At 49.3% G+C, this 20,141-nt stretch overlaps 1 long non-coding RNA gene and 1 other non-coding gene across 2 annotated transcripts in view; one reads left to right on the top strand and one right to left on the bottom strand.

Annotated features, from left to right (window-relative positions):
* The window catches only part of LOC144823421 (uncharacterized), a 454,764-nt gene that overhangs the window by 302,584 nt on the left and 132,039 nt on the right, over positions 1-20,141 (bottom strand). The gene's annotated exons all lie outside the window — the stretch shown is intronic.
* On the top strand, positions 16,393-16,465 carry TRNAK-CUU (transfer RNA lysine (anticodon CUU)). The gene has a single exon. It is a non-coding gene; the product is annotated as a tRNA-Lys (tRNA).

Raw genomic sequence — 20,141 nt, 5'->3', positions numbered from 1 at the left:
ATCGATATAACTCGATATTTTTGTAGTCTATAGTATGTCTGGTCGATATTTTGTCTAGTCTATATTTTTAACTCGATATTATGTCCAGTCGATATTTTGGAATCGATATTATCTCTGTTTACCGGCGGCGTGCCTGTTGCTTTGGTTCCCCCACACGAAAAAGACGAAGGTCACCAGCAAATTCATTGACCTTGGCCTTATTTTAGCCCAGAGGGAGATCACGTGGCACAGGTCCGTCAGGTAAAAGGTGGGCCAATGAACTTCTCAAGTGGGCCCGCAGTGAAAGCACTGTACGACTTAGGCAGGCATCTCGTACAGCTAACGAGAAGAGTTTTGAAATGGCTGAGGCATGGGAGAGGTTGGTGCAGTCACTGGGCAATTGCCTGATACCAGAGGAGGACTAAGGAGGGTAGGTCTGGCGGCAGGGAATCCATGTGATGCACTGATAGATTACTGTTGATCCTTCAGGTTTCGTCCGATGCAGTTTAGTTATGATTCAAGCCCACATCAGTAGCAGTTGGAGGGAGGGATGGGGTGGGGTGGGGGGGCTGAGGGTCCTATCGAAGATATGGGAGATGACAGGGTGCTAGGTGTCTACGGCTGACATTTTATTTATTTTTTTATTTTATTTTTTTAAAACCTTTATTGTGCATAAAAAGAACAAATACGGGCCCACAACCGTCAGGTCGGGCACGACACATTAACGCACAAATGCAAGCAAATCAGACCCCCAGCGGCATCAGATAAATTAGCAACAATCAATAGACATTGCAGCGAAAAGACGCACGGCGCCGGGGAGAAGGAGCAATGAAGGTTACCTTTTTAAAGTTTTCTGAACGAGATAAATGCAATAAAGAATAAGAACAAAGAAATAATGAGCCCGTACAATCGCTGCACCACATGAGCAGGCAGCATCGATACTAAAAACAACAATTGAGGAGAATACATCGGACAAAATGGCGGTACAAAGAAAACCACAAGAGCTGCAACCAGGATTCACGTACCCCCAACCGTGCCGCCCCCCCACTAACCCCTATCGCGGACCCAGAAAAGAAACAGGTAGAGAAAGCGCAGAGAAATAGAAAATAAGGCCCATAGAAACTAAATGACAAAAACTAAAACCCTCCCCCCACCCTACAGCAATGCGGAGGCTACGGCCTACCCCCCCCCCCCCGGCAGAGTGTCTGTCGCCCACTAAGGTACCCGAAATATAGACGAGAAAGGAAGAGAGAAAAAGGAAAAATGAAAAGAAAAAGGAAGAAAAAGCCCTAACAGCAGAGACAAAGGGAGCGAGAAAAGAATAAACTAATCCACTACTCCCCGAAAAAGGAAAGGTGAGGAGGAGCCCACCCAATATCAGGATCTCCCGGACATCCCGGCCAAATACACCATCTACGCCACATGCAACAGTAAATTCGGAAGACATGAAACAAAAAGAGAATCAGAATCTGTTACACCCAGAACCTTGGGCCAAAACACAACCCCCCGCCAATACATCAGGAAGAAGAAGGACCGGACATTTCAAATAAATCGTAGGCAGGGAAAGTAAAGCAATCAACGTGCGCAACCACAATCGCCCATCCCCGAACCCCAAGACTAATACAGAACCAACACCCCACTACCCGGCATGTGGATTATAGTCCCAGCACTAAGAACTTCAGCAGGCGAAGAAGAAAAAAACAGCCTCAACCCAGCCCCTTACGGTCCAATGTGCCAACAGAGTCCAATTGCGCGATATTCATCACTGGTGGGGCAAGCAGACGAGACGACCTCAGCAGAGTAGGAAGCTGGCCGCCATGAACTGTCCAACACAAAGCCCAGCATGGCACGAGCACAGCAGGAGGAAGACCACGCAGCAGTAGATCACAAAGAAAAGTCAACCCAAGCAGTAGAATCAGTTCCGGGGGAAGATGACAAGTTCCAACAGTAGTCCCCAATGAGGCTGCCAGACATGGCTCTTGGAGAGAGTTCCCACTCCGCCGCATAAGGCCATGAGCAGCAGATGTCTTCCAGGCTAGTACATGTAGCGACACGGTGGGAGCAGGATCTTGCGCCGGCAGCGCAACCGTGGACAGCGGAGTAGACAGTCCGCAGTAGTAGGGCATAGGATGTGGCGCAGCGCCCTGCACTCGCAGGCAAGCTTGGTCGGTCGGTGTCACACTGGATGAAATAGCGTCCAGGCGGTCCCCCAGTTCTCGAGCAACAGTACGGTGGGCAACACGTAGCTCACCCAGGGCTTCCAAAACGTCGACAATCCGCAGGGGCGTCTCAGGGAATAAAGGTGCAACAATTCCCTGTGCGTCGGGCATACCAGCAGAAATCGGTGCTCGAGAATGAGCGCCGTCGTCCCAAGGGACCAGGCGATCTCCGAGTTGCCACTGCACACACCGTTCACAGGCGTATACCGAGTCCTGATGTCGGACGCCATCTCCTTGTACAGTTAGCCAGGTTCCCCGCCGGCGACCACCACAACACAGCCAAACTGGGGGTACAGGGGCAATCCAATCCATTCCTGCACCTCGCACGATGTCAGGGCAAAGCAACATCAAACGGGCTCCAGCAGCACCCTGGGGCAGTCTCTCCCCAATAACGAGTGTGAGCTATCTAAAATGGCGGTCACCGCGCTGGGGGAAACAAATGTAGCGAGAGTAGCCGTCCGAGGCCGGGGCGAAGATAGAATGTAGCGGTCTCAGCCTGGAAGCAGCGTGAGGGGCAACAGAGCAGGATGAGCTGCCGAGAGGAATCAAAGGCAGCAGTCGTTCTCAACAGTCAGCGCCGCCCAGCTCGAGATGGCCGCTGTCGTTGTTCACAGGGTCGGCCACACAAGCAGAACAAAGACCCGGGCTCAGCCGCGAGGCATCAGGGAAGGGCGAGGGCGCTCCGTCACTGTTACAGCCCAGAACGCGAAGTTAAGCACATCCCTAGAACCGGGTTCTTCTCCCGACTCCGGTAGCGCCGGTCAGATTCAGGATCACGAGCAGGATAGGGCAGGAGACGGGAGGAAAGCGAGAAGGTCGGCGGAGCCGAGGAATCAGGCGGCCATCGCGGCTGCTGCTAGGCTCCTCCTACGGCTGACATTTGAGTGCTGCAGTTGATCAGGGGGCCACCTCGTGGGAACTATACATTGAGTTTGTCTCTCACTGGAACACCTGAGATGGGGGGCCACCTAGGTGGGGGAGAACACGTAGCAAGCTGACACTGTACATCCGCAACCATCATTGGAGATATAGGACAGGTTACTTGGGGGGTTCAGTATTTGGGAGATATAGAAAAGCAGATCATTGATTGTCTTGCCGAACAGTGTCACTGCTTCCTTCCTTTTGGTTTTCCGTTACTAGTGCTTCCTAGCTATCGCCGCCCGGCCTCCGGGATGTGGGCTGAATGGCTGTGTGCGGCTTCATTTATGATCTGTACAGGATACATGTGTGCGGTGGGACTGTCGGACCAATTGATTGTACATTTTCTGAATCTGCAATAAAAAAATATATTTAAAAAAATTTTAAAAATGTTTTTTTAAAAAGAACCATGATTCGACTAGACACAAGGCCTAGAGCCTGTAGAATCGCTGGGACCACAAGGAACCACTCAAGGTAGTGACACAGTGACCCACAGGGGATGCGTGCAGTGTGAGAACACAGCTGCGAATCGCCTTTATTTTCTATGGGGAAAGTCGCGGTTGGAAATTTAAAGTTTAAGGACACTTAGGAGAGGACTTTGAGCAAACCCCTTTAGACTTAAGGGGTTCTAGGGCCAACACCCCCAGCAGCACCGTAGTACTCAAGTTACCTCACCCAGGTAAAGTCGGGTCCATAGGTGTCTTTTGGTGTCAGGAATCGTTGTTGATTTCAATGGCGATCTGCTGCAAAGTGCTGCTGCCGTCGAGAAGAAAAGTGTCCGGTGTGATCCAAGCCTGAATCAAAGATGTGAGGAACCTGAAAGCAGAGGGGACAGAGTCTGGGTCACTTGCCAGTGACCAGGGGCACGATAGACGAATGCCCACCGATGTCGGGTGATTCAGGTGTGAAGAGGTGAAGCTTGACTCTGCAGCCACGAGGACCAGGAGGCATCGACAACAACCAGGAGCTGGATTCAAGCTGTCCCACAAAGGATGTCGAATGCTGCAGTGTTGGTGCCTGCATTGGACCCAACAAGCCTTGGCAACAGCAACCCATGCAGGAAGATAAAAGATGCTTCGGTTTCGGACCAGCAAGTGGTGGAGAGTCAGGGCACGTCTGGAGCAACCAGGGAAGCCCAAGGAAAGTCAAAGTTGCTTTCTCAGGGACCCACCAGTCGACGGACCAGGGATCGCGAAGGTACCTCGAGCGAAAACACAAAGGGCTGGCTCACGGAACACTTGTGGAGTGTAGGCCAGCAATCTTCGGTGGAAAAGGTACTCGGGGTCTGGGCTACAAGTAGCCCAAATGCACAACCTTAAGGAACATCAAGAAGCTGATGCACTTGCAAATGTCCACAGTGTCCAGGGGTTCCGGTTCCACGTTACCCAAGGGGGCTGCAGGTCTCAGCTGTGCTGGAGACTCAGGTCGGCCTCAGGGAAGTCTGGAAATCCACCTCCTGTGCTGCAAATACTTCGGAAACGGTGGGAGCTTCGGAGATGCAAACCGGTCAGATGCGTCTTTGGTGTCTGCCGCGCAGGGGAGTAACTCTTTTACTCCAAGGGAGATTCTTCAGTCATCCAGCGTCGTGAAGATCGTCGCAGTTCCAGGATTCAGTATCAGAGTATGTCCAGGTGTAATCTAAATTCCCGTTGCCAGGGGTTCCTATCTTATACCCAAGGAAGGGGTGGGACAAACTCTGGGGACCCACCTATGGGAGGGTCTGGAAAGAGAGGTGGCTATACCCATTTCCTTTGTCCAGTTTCGTGCCAGAGCAGGGGCTGGTAGCTCCTGCAACTGGTTTGAACTGGGCTATGCACAGGGACACCAAATATGCCACCAGTGCTGACTTCAAAGCACTCTTGGAGTGCACCCACCCAGCACCAATACACTAAAGCCTGTGACAGGAAACCTATTGTCCAGGCCTCCCCTGCCGGAGTTTCGTCCAGCAGCAGGAGGCCAGACATGTGTCTGTGGCTGTGGCATCTATTTTGTGATGTCAGGGTTCTTTTAAAGTTGTACCGGGTGTACCGGTGTGTACATGTCTCTCCCTCTAGAAGGGTAGAATCATACCCCCGCTGCCAGGACTGGTGGGGGGGTATGATTCCAAAGTATTTGATACCAAATAGAACATGTTTCCTTGCAGCCATTCCAAAGTTAGCATTTACCGCGAGGTTATAATGCACTTAAGAGTATATGGTCTGTCTGCATCACAGAATAACCCCGGAGAATAGATTCCGAAGGCTGCAGAGGGGCCCTGCTCATGCATGGGCACCCTCTCACACAAAATCCAGCACCCTGCCTTCAGGATTGATAAGGCCTGCCATAGGGGTGACTGATGGGTTTATATGTGAAGTGATATAAGGTAGATATAGGGAACCTATATTTAAGTAAGGAGTGCATACACCACCTTACACAGGCTGCAGTAGCAGACCTGTGGTGTCATTTCGGAAGGCTTCCCAGGGGTGGCATAATACATGCTTCAGCCCGTGGTAGGCCTCTGGGGTACCTATGCCCTTGGTACCTAAGGTACCATATACTAGGGACTCATAAGGGTACCCCAGTAACCAAATTTGAGTGTACCTAAAGTACATGGAATCATTTTAAAGATGAAGCAGCTAGACTGGGGTTCCGGATAGCAGGGCCTAGCCAGACTAAAGTCGAAAAACAGTGAAATACCAGACAAAAGTGGGGGTAACCACAAGAAGCAGATCCTACTCTCCTACAGAGGGGGTGACGTGTTTACTGCATTCCTCTGCTGCTAGCTAGTCTGGGCGGAGGCATAAGCTGGTAGCCTCGCGCCCAGATCACTCTCCTCCTGATTCAGCCGATGTGGGCTGTCAATGTGCTTATTTCTGACCCATGGGAGGCCGCTGGGGCATTGCATGCTCACTTCAGCTGTGCGGCATTACCACCATGACATTGGCAGGGGTGTGGTGCAATGGACTGCCGCTAGGTGGCACTGCAGCCACTAATCTACTCAGGCCCCAGCAGTCTTCCTGATGCTGCGGGCCTCACAGAGTACTAGAAATGTAGGAGCTTGAGGTGTGCACAGTGCAGGAGCTGCATTTTTTATTGCTGCAGACGATTACGGGTCTCGGCCAACTGTGCTTCTGCGTGAGTTTCTCTTCCTTGAGTTGGTTGCAGTCAGGTGGCCAACAGGGGCGCTCATTGCTGTTCAGGCCCGTCTTTGGTTCCGGTGCAATGTCAGAGATTGGGTGGTGGCCTTGGACGTGCGTTGCTCCCTCCTCTGGTTGCGGCCTTAGTGCCTGCCTGCTACAACCAGATTACTAGGAGGGAGGCTACCCTCTCCTACTGTGGGCAGCGAGAAGCAGTAAATGTGGGCAATGAGGGTTCTGTGACTTGTCAGGTTGCTGAGCGGATGGTATGTAGAGGTCGTATTGAGTACATTGGTGCCACCCCTATAGGAGACACTGTTGCCAGGGGCGATGCAGTCTCGTCTCCCATGTGGGCGGAGGGGGGATACGTAGTATCGATGCATCAGGGCAGCTCGTCCTTTTCCACCTCAGCCCTCGTTGGAGCCGCCACATGCAGGTTACTCAGTGCTGCTTGTCACGTATGGGGCCATGGCAATCTTCTTAGCACCTTCCTTGCAGGCTCTTTGCACAAGGCTGCAGTGGGGGTGACATTAAAACTGGATACAGCAGGGGCAGCAGGGCTGATCTACACTCCTCTCACCTGCAGGCACATCAGGAGTGGGGTGGCTTCACGCCTCTTGCAGTGGGGTCGGCAGCATGGCGGCCTCTCGAGCGCAGTGCTGGCTGAGACGTTTCACCTCGCGTTTCTTCCACCGCAGGGCCGGTCAGAACGGTGTGCGGCGGTAGAGGGTATGGACGGGGGACATTTCTGCCCTGCCTCGGGTACCATAATGCTGGCAACAGGTGCGGTTGGGCCTTATGCTCTGGCTGCTCTTCCCCACACTCGCTCATGGCCATTGTGGTGTCATGGGCCCTAGGCCCTCATGCAACCACATTAGTGACACACACATAGTTGGTGTACTTGTAACTGGCCCAGGGCACGTGCACTGGCCCCTTTTATTGGCAGGGTCACCTGACCAGTGATGCCTGTGATGGATGGGTGTGGGCCAGGGGTGAATGTGGAAGGCCAGCCCTCAAGGAGTGACTTGTAACACAGTACTTAGCAAAACACTAGCACAAGTCCAGCTGGACTCCACATCCTTCACCCTTTAATCTTTCTTACTTTGGGATGGTTTCCCTCTAGTATCCTTTTTAGGTCTCACCTTGGCAGCGGCTGCATACGCTGTCTCAGGAAGACCTAAAGTAATCTCTATATGTTGGCAAGCAGCTGGTAGTTTCTCCTGCCGCTTGCTATTTGCTAAATGTTGTTATCGCTTTTGTTACCTTTGTTTTCAGTGGCTTTTGATGTCCAACTGACTTCCGTGTAGTCCGGAAGCAGCTGCCACCAACTACAGTTTTCGTCCACACTGTTTTAACTTTTTGTTTGCCTTGCACATCTCTGCCTGACCTGAACATGGCAGCGGCGCATGTACAAGGAGCCGGTGTGTGCGAGGGGTGGGCAGCGCATGCTGCTTGTTTTTAATCTTTTGTTTACATCTCCCCTTCCTGCTCCTGGCGCTCTCCGCCAGCCCCTTCCCGCGCCTTCCAGTACAGATGTGGGGTCAGGTCTCCCCTAGTGCCTGCTGTTTGTGGTGCCCTCCCCCCGTGTAGACAACACTGAACGGCTCATGGACGCGCGCATTTATAGGCGTCACTGAGAGGCGCGCCTGCTGCTGGCCTTGCGAAAGCCGGGTGTGTAGTTTCCTCCACTCTGCCTTAATGCACTTAGCAGATGAAGGTATACACACAGTGAGGATACGGGTCTCCTTTGTAGTGTACGCACCTCAAGCTGCCTGCGCAATGGCCCCACTGCCCCCGAGACCAGTTAGAGCCCTTTCAAAGGGTCCACTTGGCCCATGCATGCATCTTTGCAGTGTCTCCCACTTAGCCCCTGTGGGTAGCGGAACACCCTCAAACTGCCCACGTGACTAGGTACTCGGCAGGGCCTTTTATGATGTGTATTTAACCCCACGTGCAGGATGGCGTTTTCGCTAAGCTCCACAGCTGCTTCCTTGACACCAGAGCCCTTTCTTGGCCCCTCCAGACGAGTTCTGCAGACACGCCCATCTTGGTCCGTGTATGCCGAGGCTGCTCTGTCCTGAACACTAGCGTGTTCACTATGGCACTCTCTAGAACTTCCTCACTTGCCCCCTGAAGATGAGTGGGGCTTTGTAGAGAGCACACGTGTCCCCTGCACACAAGGGCATCTTCTCAAAGAGCCCATTGGCCGCTGCATGAAACGTCCAAGCAGGCTATTGCAGATAACGGGCCATTCTAAAAGTGAGCAACTTGGCACCTGCAGGTGATTATACCCTAAGAGGGGTATTCAGGGTACTAGCACTGACCACCCTGAGAGAGGCAAGCTAGGTCTCTCTGCTCTCAGCGCATCTGACCCGGAAAGATCCAGGCGCTGTGGGCATCCAGACACTCACAGCAGCCTTTGTATCAGCCCGAGCAGGAATCGGTACATGGGATTCTATGTCAGGACCAGAGGCTCTGATTATGCTTCTCAATTTTCTTTACTGAAAATTCTGAGCAGCCAATCAGATAAAGTAAAAACAAAAACACACTACAATACCCATAAACACCAGTGGGTATCACATGACAGCCATAGAGTAGACCCCTATATAAGGATTACAAGAGAATACTACATCCTCTTTCTTTGCTGCTCCGCAGCCAGTAAAGTGTATTACCCTTATTGTCTTCATTATTCCATTGTGGTTATACTGTTTATGCATTGTAGCTTTGTGCGCTTGTTTGGCTTAGTGTTACCTGTGTTTTTGTATACGCTGAGGGCTCCTGTGAGCGCTGCTCGCGCTGAGGCTGCCTTTGTGTTTGGACGATTTCAGTGCCACTTCGGCGTTATGTTAGGTCACGCCATTCTGGTGTTATTTCGGCATTGCGCTTCTCGCGATGTTCTGTTTTCCATCCCAGCCGCTGTTTAAGCTGTGTGCACCGCGTTGGTAGCGCTGACTGCCTCCCGGTCCCGGACGCTGTGTGCCCGGATACTAATTAGTGGAGCGGGAGACGGGGGTGAGGACACGCGTTCCTTCTACCCGCAGTCCTCTTTCTGACCCGGGTGTACGGTCGTTCCGTGCATACACGGCGGCCATTTTGTACTCGGTTTCGTTTTTTATTTACATTCCGGGTTTGCCCACTAGCCTTTGCCAGCCCTCAAATGACGCCCAAGTCTTCCCTTAAGAGCTGTGGGCTGTACAATAAAGCATAGGCACTGCCTAGAGTGGCATTTCTAGGCGAGCCCTCCCTCCTAATTTTATTGTAAGTGCTCACTTTGGTGTTTTTGGGTCACTGTGTTGATTTGGCTTGCCTGTGGTTCACCATTCCCCCTTATTATATCACAGTCTTTATCTTTAAGGTCTTCACAACGCTGACAGTGCTTATTGGCTCCCTTTCTCCTCCTGTGGGCATATTTGTCACTTATAAGTGCCACCATGTGTGATTATTATTATGATGATGCAGAGTTGGTCGAGGCTCTTGATGTGGGAGTCCAGCACTCCGTTAACAAAGCCATGGTCAGGGCCATTGAACCTTTAAAGTGTCATTTATGTAACTATGCCCTGCAGCAGGGCCGGGTTCCTCGCTCAACGTCCCGTTCTGCTTCTGGTGGAAAAGGTTCTAAGAACCCACACTCTTCGGATTTTGCTAAATTGGCTCAAGCTCTTTCTTCTGAACATTCTTATGGTTCTGGGACCAAGGATACTTCTTCTAGCTCGCCTCTAAGAGATGATGGTAATACCTCCTCTGATACAGCGTCTAAATCAGAGGCTTCTCCTCCCCCAGCTAAGACGCGACACAAGGAATGTTTCATGGATGCTCCATCTCATCCACAGTTACTTCATTTTGATCCCACTGCAATTGTCCATCCTAACTCCTCTTCATGGCTCCCCTCTACTGAGGTTGCTGAGTAGGGGCAGTCGTACCTGCGTCATGCCTTTGATAATGATGTCAGAGCGCGTTTGCGCTCGGAATGCCCCAGACCGGATTTAGCGGACAAGGTGGCGGATATCCCAGAAGTGGATCCCTCTATGCTCACCTATCTAAAGAAATACACTAAAGATCCTAAAAAAGGACTCGATCGTGCATGGAGATCCTGTCAGGATAAATTGCTGGATTTGACCGGTCCCCTAACCAAAATTTTGGACTTGGGTTTCAAATCTAAAACATCAGGGCAGATTATAAATCCAGATGATTTGATAGGATGGGCCCAATGGGCTATCTGTCGATTGGGCAATGCCAACTGTGCCATGTCCTGTTAGCGCCGGTGCTCTATTCTGTTAAAACTCGACCCAAAGTTGGCAGAGTTGTCTTCCTCTGAGTCAGGCCCTTTGGCGCAGGTTCTTCTGTTCGGTCAACTTTTTCTGAAGGAGCTCACTAAATTTGTCGCTACTTTCAGTGGCCTTGACAAGGCACAGGGTTCCTTAAAGCGGGCTTTTCGTCTGTTTTTTGGCCGGGCCGGACTACAATAGGGGCGGTCGTTCGGCCGAGGTTACCAGCAAGGTGCCCAGTGAGGTTATAATTCCCAACGTGGCAGGTATCAGGACTCCAACTCCTACGCCTCATTCTACCCCACCCGCGGATACCGGAATAACAACAAGAAAGGTCGATATGGAGGTACCCAAGGTGGTCAGCGTGATGCCATATCTTCAGGTGAGCCTGATTCCCTTTTCAGAGGTTCAATTGGGGGGTCGAATCCCGTTTTTTCTAGTCAATTGGCAAAAGATCTCGCAGGATGTGTGGATCCTGGATTCGGTGCAGGGTTACAAAATAGAGTTTTTTCATTCCCCCGCTCAGACTCTTCCCCCGCGTCCGATGCGTTTTTCCCTTCAAGATCAAAGGTTCATTTCCAGCGAGATAGAGTCTCTGCTTCAGAAAGGGGCCATAGTGCGAACGTCCCGTCATCCTCAGGGCTTTGTCAGCAACGTCTTTCTGTTTCAGAAGAAGGGGGTGGATCCCTGTTTTAAATCTCAGGGAGTTCAATGGATGGGTTGTATATTGTCAATTCAAGATGGAGGGGATCCATCTTCTTCGCGATCTTCTTCAGGAAGGTGACTGGATGGTCCGCCTCGATGAGAAAGATGCCTATCTGTCAGTGCCCATTTACGGACCTCATCATTGTTTTCTATAAATTCCAATGGCAGGGGATCTGGTACGAGTGCAAAGTCCTTCCTTTCTGCCTCTCCACCTTGGTGCTTCACAAAACGTCTGAGGTCTGTGGTCGAAATTCTACGAGCTCAGGCGTTCGCTTCATCATTTATCTGGTTGACATTCTCATCATGGGTCAGTGTCCTCGCCTAGTGATGCAACATCTTGCTTGGGCCATAGATCTCTTACAGAATCTGGGGTTCTTGGTCAACCCTCAGAAATCAGTGTTGATTCTCTCTCAGTCTGTCGAGTTTCTGGGCTTTCTGGTCAACTCCCTCACATGTCAACTCCTCTTGCCCAATTAGAAGATCAGATCGATCAAGAGAGAGTTGAGATTGATTTTGCACAAGCAGACTGTGTCCTTGAGGTCTATAGCCCGGATCGTCGGGTTGTTAGCTTCCTCTATCCAAGCGATCTTCCCGGGTCCTCTTCATTACCGTGCACTTCAACGGCTCAAGATTCACCATCTCCAGAAAGGCCTCAAATATTTAGATCAGATTCCTCTCACAGAGGAGGCGAGGTGGGAGATGTTGTGGTGGCTGGAGCATATGGAGTCGTGGAACGGTCGAGCCCTATTAGGCAACACCCAGGAAGTGGTGATCGAATCCGATGCCAGTCGGTGGGGTTGGGGAGCCCGTTGCGGTCAAGTGTCCACAGACGGCCGTTGGTCTCCGGAGGAATTGAATCTCCACACCAACTGCCTGGAACTTCTGGCGGGTTCCTTTGCAATTCGCTGACTCTCTCCCAGTCAGTCGAATTGTTACATCCTTCTCGGACAATGTGTCAGCAGTTCGTTATGTGAACAAGCTGGGCGGGACCCGGTCCCGACTTCTAGAGGAGATTGCCAAGGATTTTTGGCACTTTTGCCTTCAGAACAAAATGTTTGTTGTGGCAGAGTATCTTCCAGGGTGCAGCAACCAGGTTGCTGATTGGAAGTCTCGACATCTCAGGGATTTCAGCTATTGGAGGCTTCACCCTCGAGTGTTCTATATGTTGAATGGGATGTGGGGCCCTTGTCAGATCAAACAGTTTGCCTCCAGACTGAACAAACAGATTCCAGTATTTTTCTGCCTGCGTCCAGATCTGGAGGCTCTAGCCACGGATGCTTTTCTGCAAGTGTGGCCTGCAGTGCTTTGTTATGCGTTTCCTCCGTTTGTAATGATTCCAAGGGTCCTGGCCTGGACCAAATGTTATCAGTCGGAATTGATTCTGATCACTCCTCTGTGGAGGGCTCAAGCGTGGTTCCCAGTCCTTCTGGAAATGTTATGTGCGGTTCCGATCCTTCTTCCCCAACGGTGGAATCTGTTGTTAGACCCTCTCAAATCTCCGCATGCGTTGGTAACATCAGGCCAACTCATGCTAGTCTCTTGGCGAATTTCGGGGATCGCTGGAAAGTCCCAGGCCTTTAGAGTGACACTACCAGTTTTATCAGCGAGGTTTGGTCGCCCAACAAACACAAGCGTTATACTACAGCATGGAAACGATGGTGAAATTGGTGTTCTCAACGGGAGGTAAATCCCACTGCAGCAGATGTCTCCTTGGTAGTGAACTTTCTTGCGTCCTTAGCTGCTTCAGGCCTTGCTTATCGCACAGTCAATAATTTCCAATCAGCCATCTTGGCGGGTCACGTGGCCATTGAGGGCAAACCACTTGGCGGACATCCATTATTGTATAAATTACTCAGAGGTATTCGGTTGGTAAAACCACCCTGCTCTAAATATTCAGAGCTTTGGGATGTCTCCATTGTCTTATGTTTTTTTGACTCCTGGCCTGCAAATCAATATTTGTCTCGTAAACAACTTTCTGCCAAACTCGCTATGCTGCTTTGTCTAGTATCCTGCAAATGCGTTTCTGATGTTCGCACTCTAGATCTAGCGGGTCGCAGATTCTCTCCAGAGGGCGTTACTTTTTTGGTCACCAGACGCACTAAATGTAACCCCACTTCTGTCACTTATCCTGCATTTCCTGACAATCCAAAATTGTGTGGTACAATGTATCCGGGATTATGAGGTGAGTACTGGAGGTTTTCATCAAGATATGGGGGGTCAATTGTTAATTGCTCTGCAGAAACCTTTTCGCTCAGTGACCCCAGTTACACTAGCAAGATGGGTGCGTTGGCTCATGGGCGAAGCTGATATTGATGTTTCCAGATTTGGTGCTCATTCAGCTCGTGGTGCTATGGCATCCAAGGCTTTTTCTGTGGGAGTCAATTTAGAAGACATTATGAATGCAGCTGATTGGTCCTCTGACTCCACATTTAAATGTTACATTATAAACCTATTGTGAATATTGCATCTGTAGTGGTGGCGCAGCTTTAAACAAGCATAATCGAGCCTCCAGTCCTGACATAGAATTCAAAATTTGCGAACATTCGTGACAAGAATTTTCAATTCTATTAAGGACACGGAGGCGAGGATTATCCCAACCATAATTTAGTACTGTGATGTCTGATTTGACTTGTTTATATACTGCACTGTATATCTCTGCTGTTTCTTACCCTTCCCTTATGATTTTTCTCTTCCTGGGAGTGTGGTATTACAGCTTTGTCTTTCAATTTCAGGTTCGGACCTCAAGTAAAGTTTGCTGATTTTCACCTTTGAAGGAGGTGCTCGAGGTCTCTCCAGGAGGATGATGTTTTGTTGAAGTTGACTTCAAGTTTTTCGTTGGCGGCTGTTGGCCTGTGGATTTCCTTACAAAGATTGGGTTCTTCTTTCCAGTTATTACCAGATATCAGACTATGTTTTCCTGTGGACTGTTTATTTCACACAAAGAAAGAGGATGTAGTATTCTCTTGTGATCCTTATATAGGGGTCTACTCTATGGCTGTCATGTGATACCCACTGGTGTTTATGGGTATTGTAGTGTGTTTTTGTTTTTACTTTATCTGATTGGCTGCTGAGAATTTTCAGTAAAGAAAATTGAGAAGCATAATCCTCGCCTCCGTGTCCTTAATAAAATTTAAAATTCTTGTCACAAATGTTTGCAAATTTAGAATTTTGTTCAATAATGAACCCGCGACGAGCGGTGTTTGGAAGACGCCTTAAAACTATCAGATTATCGTAATATGTTACTTAGATGTATGTATCGCATTTGAATGAAGCAGAGCATGCATTGCACCAGGAATGTGTGAAATACGTTCAAGTTATGTAATCAAGCTGAATTTTGGAAAAATTACACGAAATGCAAAACTACCACTTGGTGCAATATTTTAGTGTGAAATGCATTCCTACGCTCTGGTCATTTGCGTTGTTCGTGTGCGCTGGCGCCAGAGGCAACATATAATACGTCACATGACATATTAGCATAATTTTGGGAATTTAGCTTTACATGAAATGTGTGAAATAGTGCAAACTTATGCTGTTGTGATGGCAGTTTTGCCCAGGCCTCCATTACACCCACGTGGGCTCAGGGCAGTTTTCATGCAGCCGCCTTACATGCACTTTAATCACTTCCAAAGCGAATCTAGCTGGGGAGCAGCGGTGATTTGTGCTTGTCGACCTGAGTAGAGCGAGGCCTAGAGCCGGGAGCAGGTTCCCTTCCAGTGCTGTCCAGGGTTGAGTCTGTGCATGGTCCTATCACCTGCTGATACATCATCGGAGAGAGAGGTTTGGTTTCTAATCTTATCAATGCTAACTTTGTAAAGAATATGATAGAAAAAATGTGGCATAACGACCAGAGCTGCTGACTTTCGAACTGGGAAATCAGGTTCTAGTCTCGGCATGGGCTCGACATCCTGTGATTCTGGGCAAATCACATATTCTCCTCGTGCCTACCAAAAAATGAATGTATCCTTGTGTAACGTAACTGGCGCTCGTGTAAAGCGCTCCAATACCTTTGGGTCGAGTTCCCACTATATTACACAAGCATTTGATACAAGGGGGGGCCAATAGGCCCCCACGCAAGCATGGCGGGGCCCGGCCCCTCCCACACCCCGTCCCTTTCGGGGCCGCTTGCCCCGCGCCCTCGCCCCGGAAGTAGTTGTGCGCTTCCGGGGCGAGGGGGCGGGGCCGCGGCGGCGAAAGGGTTAAAAGCCTGGGGAGCGCGGGAAGCGGCCTCTTTGTGCCCGCGCTCCCAGGCTAGCTCCTCGCCCCACCGTGGGGCCGTGTAATTTTCTCCCTTTTATTTTCCAGGTCCAGGAGCTGTGGAGAGGGCGGTGTCCAGCGTTTCATACGGAGCAGCACACCAGGAGGCTGTGAAGCGGAGGCGCAGGGACTTGGAATTGGCGGCTAACACCGGGCTTGCTCCGTGCCCCCCAGCGAGGGGCAGAATAATTGGTCTCTTTATTTCCCGGCTACAGGTGGTGCAGGCATCGAGCCAGGACGGGGTCAGGAAGAGCGCGGTGGCGCCCGGAGATGCACGGAGGCGGGAGAGGCGTTTTCGATTCCCGGTGGTGCTCGGAGGCGACGAGGGTCATCGGCGCGGGTCCTCGGCTGTCGGGAGGACAACGAGGGGAAAGAAGCACACGGCAGTCGCATAGGTAGGCGGGGGTGCGCTCGAGTCACCAGAATTGTGAGTGGGGTGACTGGAATGGTAGACGGGGCTTCCCCCGTCTAAGTACGATGCAGCTCGAATTTGGGTAGGAAGGAGTTGCTTGGGGCGAGGCTTGACATTCACAGGGAGAGCCGAGTTCAAGGTCTTGATTGGCTCTATGAGTATTGTGCAGGGGCCCAGCCCCCTGTGCAAATGTTTTGGCATCTTAATCGCGCAACGAACCATGTAAAGCTATGATCAAGGCTGCAATAATGTAAAAAGTATATTTCTTTAACATATGGAAGCTTTTTCACATTAGTACTTTTTTCAGCTTGTATCATTGCATTAAAAGCGATTAATTTGAAGAATTAACTATTCATGTACCCCACATATATTTTGACAGCAACGCGATTAGTGGATTAAGGGAAGTTATTTGAACCCTATATCTGACCTAGATGCTTATGCATAGAGTACCGTAAAAGAATAGTCTGTTAAGTGAAACTCGACGTTTTTGTTCAAGCCCACCCTGTGCTGGTGTATTTCGGGGAGCCCGGCTAGCTCAGTCGGTAGAGCATGAGACTCTTAATCTCAGGGTCGTGGGTTCGAGCCCCACGTTGGGCGAAAACGAGTACTTTTTACAAACCGGGTATTACTTTGTCTGATATCTCTCCCATTTAAGGTGGATACATATTTATTTCCTCCAATGTTTAGGGGGTGGGTATAGGAACAATGGTTTAACACTCTGCTCCCTTTTTACTCGATGCAAGATCTTACGTGATGTAACATAGCCTATCTTTGGGACAAACCATGTTTGCCTCATTCCTATTTTTCACGGTGTAGAATGGTAAAAATGGTTTTATTCCATCATTGTCCGGGTGCAGAACCTTCCATTATATTTCTCATTATACTACAGTGGTTTGTAAGGGAATGCGAAGTACTTTGTTGCACAATGCATGTGTTTGCTCGCATTTGTCGCTATTACCTCACGTAACTTAACGTCTGCTTTTGTAATCTGTTCTCGTGGAAGGTTCTCAGCATGTATCATTGCGGTTCTTATCGCAAAGTGCTCTGACGCCTTTGGGTAAAGTCCGCGCTATATGTAAAGGCATAAATATATCAATAAAGACCCAGGGTAGGATCACTTTAGGGCATACAGCTGGCTTAAAAGCAGATAAGTAAGATGGAGGGTATTACCACGTCAATAGGTGTCCCCTTTCCATTGCTCAATTTTGAGGAAGGCTTCGTAGGTAGCAATTTTAAACGCCGCACTGGCTGGCATGACTTAATGAAGATGCACGGAGGCAATCATAACAGGTGGTGAGATTCGTTCGTGAAAAATAGATTGGATGAAACGGTCTATGCTGCCATCTAGTGCGTCAATAACGTCACCACTGGCACAATACAGCGAGAATAGACTGTCTTTGTAAAGCACATCTTTCATATGCGTGATGTTAGTCCCTGGCATGGGCCTGGGGATATTAACTCCTAAACATTTAGAGATGAGTGGTGCACAGTACTGGTGTTCGCTTTAGGCAAAGGTACATTAAATATTACATAATAGTGTCTCATTTCTCTAATGAACACTAATGGTAAACTTGGCTAGCCACAGCACGGTCAGTGCTTGAAACAAAACACGAACTTTTCTGCCCAGCAGAGGATTATCCAGTTCTTGTTTCATAATTGCTCCTCAGCGAAGTTTCTTTTCATACATTAGTGGGTAATGATAATTACCGATCATGCCCCGGGACCTGGGTCATCAGTTAGCGGCTACTGGGTGTCTCCCTTTGTCAGACATTTATCTTTATAGAACTGAGGGTTGGTGGATAGAGTATTACTGCACGTGGGCGACAGAGGATTCTGTACACTAAATTCTAGCCTGTCCCTACGTTTTACGTCAATTATGCTTAAATTGCCATTAAAACACATATCCTGGGATTTAAGGTGGAAACATGATAGGCTCAACTCCTTTCTATATAAAGAGCCACAGTGGAATAATATTTCATGCTAGAAATGACGTAATTAGTCCAGTTCAGTTTCAAATGCCCAAAGTGGATGTATTAATGTTTACACGTTTATATCAAGTACTGTTTTGCTCCAGTTTGGTGGAGAAGGGTTGCGCGATGGTTAGAGTGGCAGACCCTGATGCAGAGGTCTAGCCCGGGACCAGGGGTCAATCCCCCGTCTTGGCGGGTTTTGGGCTCAAGTTACCAGCAACTGCCAGCCGCTGATGTTCACGAATTTTCATTTAAGTACAATAGTGGGGTAGGAAAGGCACTATCCCAGATCCTATCACACCTGTTTACAAGCAAGTTGGTCCAGTGAATTGTAGACCGGGGGACCACCTGCTACTGGGGATGGCAATAAGGCAGTGGGAATTTTAAGTAGAATTGTGTAGGTAGGTTAAATACTATCCCACATCCTATCACACCTGTTTACAAACAAGTGGGTTCAGTACATAGTTGGCCGGGGTGACCACCGGCTACTGGTGATAGCAATATGGCAATGGGCCATGTTAGCTCACAAGTTATTCAAAAGGATGGGTCAGGGCCATAATAAATTGCCTGCTGAAATGGGAAGAATTTTTTCTTTTTCTTTAAATCAGGAATGTCCAATGTCAATGTCACCCATGACAGATTTGCAAGATAACCAACACGCTTTAAAAAATGTTATATTTAGAGGCACTGTATCTAAATGCATTTAATATGTTAATTCTAATCTCAGGGATGCCGCCCATTGTACACCTACAGTGGGGCAAGAACACGTCAAACGATCATTTGTCAGAATGGTTGAGTGCAAGGAACATGAAAAGCTGCCCACATGGGTTTAAAGGCTGTGACATTAGGATAACAGTTGCTGTGCCCTCGCTGTTCCTTTATGACTCAGCGACAAGACAGTCGTGGTAGCTACTTATGTGGTAGTTAGACAATGTGACCATGATGGCTGGGCGGGCACTGCAATCTGATCCCTGCTTAACACCCTCCTTGCACTGATCCCGCAACCCCATAATAATTTTTTCTGGGTACGGGAATTTTTTGTGTTTCCACTTCACCTGGGTATTTGCCCGCTACTTACAACGGTAACATGGCAGAGTGGTCTACGTAATCGACAATACTAGTTCGGGGTGACCGGGGGGCTTGCTGATTCAAGTTACACTTGCGTACGTGCTAGCCTAGGCCTATATGCACTTGCGTGTCGACTTAACAGCATTTGGCACTTAACTCTTCCCCACCTGTTTTTTGCCTAAGTAAGTCAGCCATACCAAAGGTCAGCCAGGAAATTGCCATTCCATAGTAGACCTGTTAGTTTCAGGTAATTTCCTCAGAGGACATAGAGCACGCAAAAAACTCACTATAGTAGAGTGGATCTAAAGAGGAAGGTCGTGACCATGCCTAAATCCCATCTCTGATACTGCTGGTGCTCTTATATGGGCAGGAGGGTCAGACAGATTTGCAGATGAACAGGGCTGAACTGGGGGAGGCAGAATGGGTTGATGAACGGTAACACATTAAACCCTGATCTGTTGAAACTAATGTTGCATCATGATTTACAATAGGTGGCGGTATACTATGAATTGATTGGACAATCATGTGTGGCAGCGGGAGGGCCACCTGCTACTTGCAACTTGTTAAGGAAATGATGCTCAGTCTGGGATCATGAGAATAATATATATAGGTTATGGTTGCCCCTTAGGTATATTACGCGTTACCACTGTCAGCCACGATCCAAGCCAACAGTCAGGCGCAAGGGGTTCGATACTTAGAACACGTATATCTCATCAAGTTGTGATTGGGTGGGTGCCGATACAAACGGACTGTTCATTTTTAACTGATATCCTAATCATCTTTAAGGAGTCATAAGGGCGTTATGGTATGCACTGGGGACTCCATGCTTTGTGTCACTGCACTGCACACTGGGTAGTATTTGTAATGAAGGCCATTTTACAGGGCACTCTTCGTAACACTAATACAGTCACGCTACAGGGGACACAAACTGAGGCTATGCTCAACACTTAGTCGGAAGTGTTTAGGAGTATGCATCTGACGCTAATCGTATCTCAAATGTGGCAAGGGATGGCAATGTAAGACTAGCACGTGTACAGCAGTTATCGCCAGAAACACTAATGGTTTGTGTTTATCTTTTTCATTTATGTATGGCCGGGTCCATGGTGGATATCTGGAGTGCTCCGCATCACAACAGCTGCTACAGGTGGACAGCCCAAGGGATGCTGACGTCAGGTAGAGGATGGAAAACAACAACGCAAGTGTGATGGGCGAGCGATCAAAAGACGCAGGAGGTG

Source organism: Lissotriton helveticus, chromosome 3_1, assembly GCF_964261635.1.
Source record: "Lissotriton helveticus chromosome 3_1, aLisHel1.1, whole genome shotgun sequence".
Taxonomy (NCBI): Eukaryota; Metazoa; Chordata; class Amphibia; order Caudata; family Salamandridae; genus Lissotriton; species Lissotriton helveticus.
Note: the sequence above shows the minus strand (reverse complement) of the source record. Positions and strands in the feature narration are given on the sequence as shown.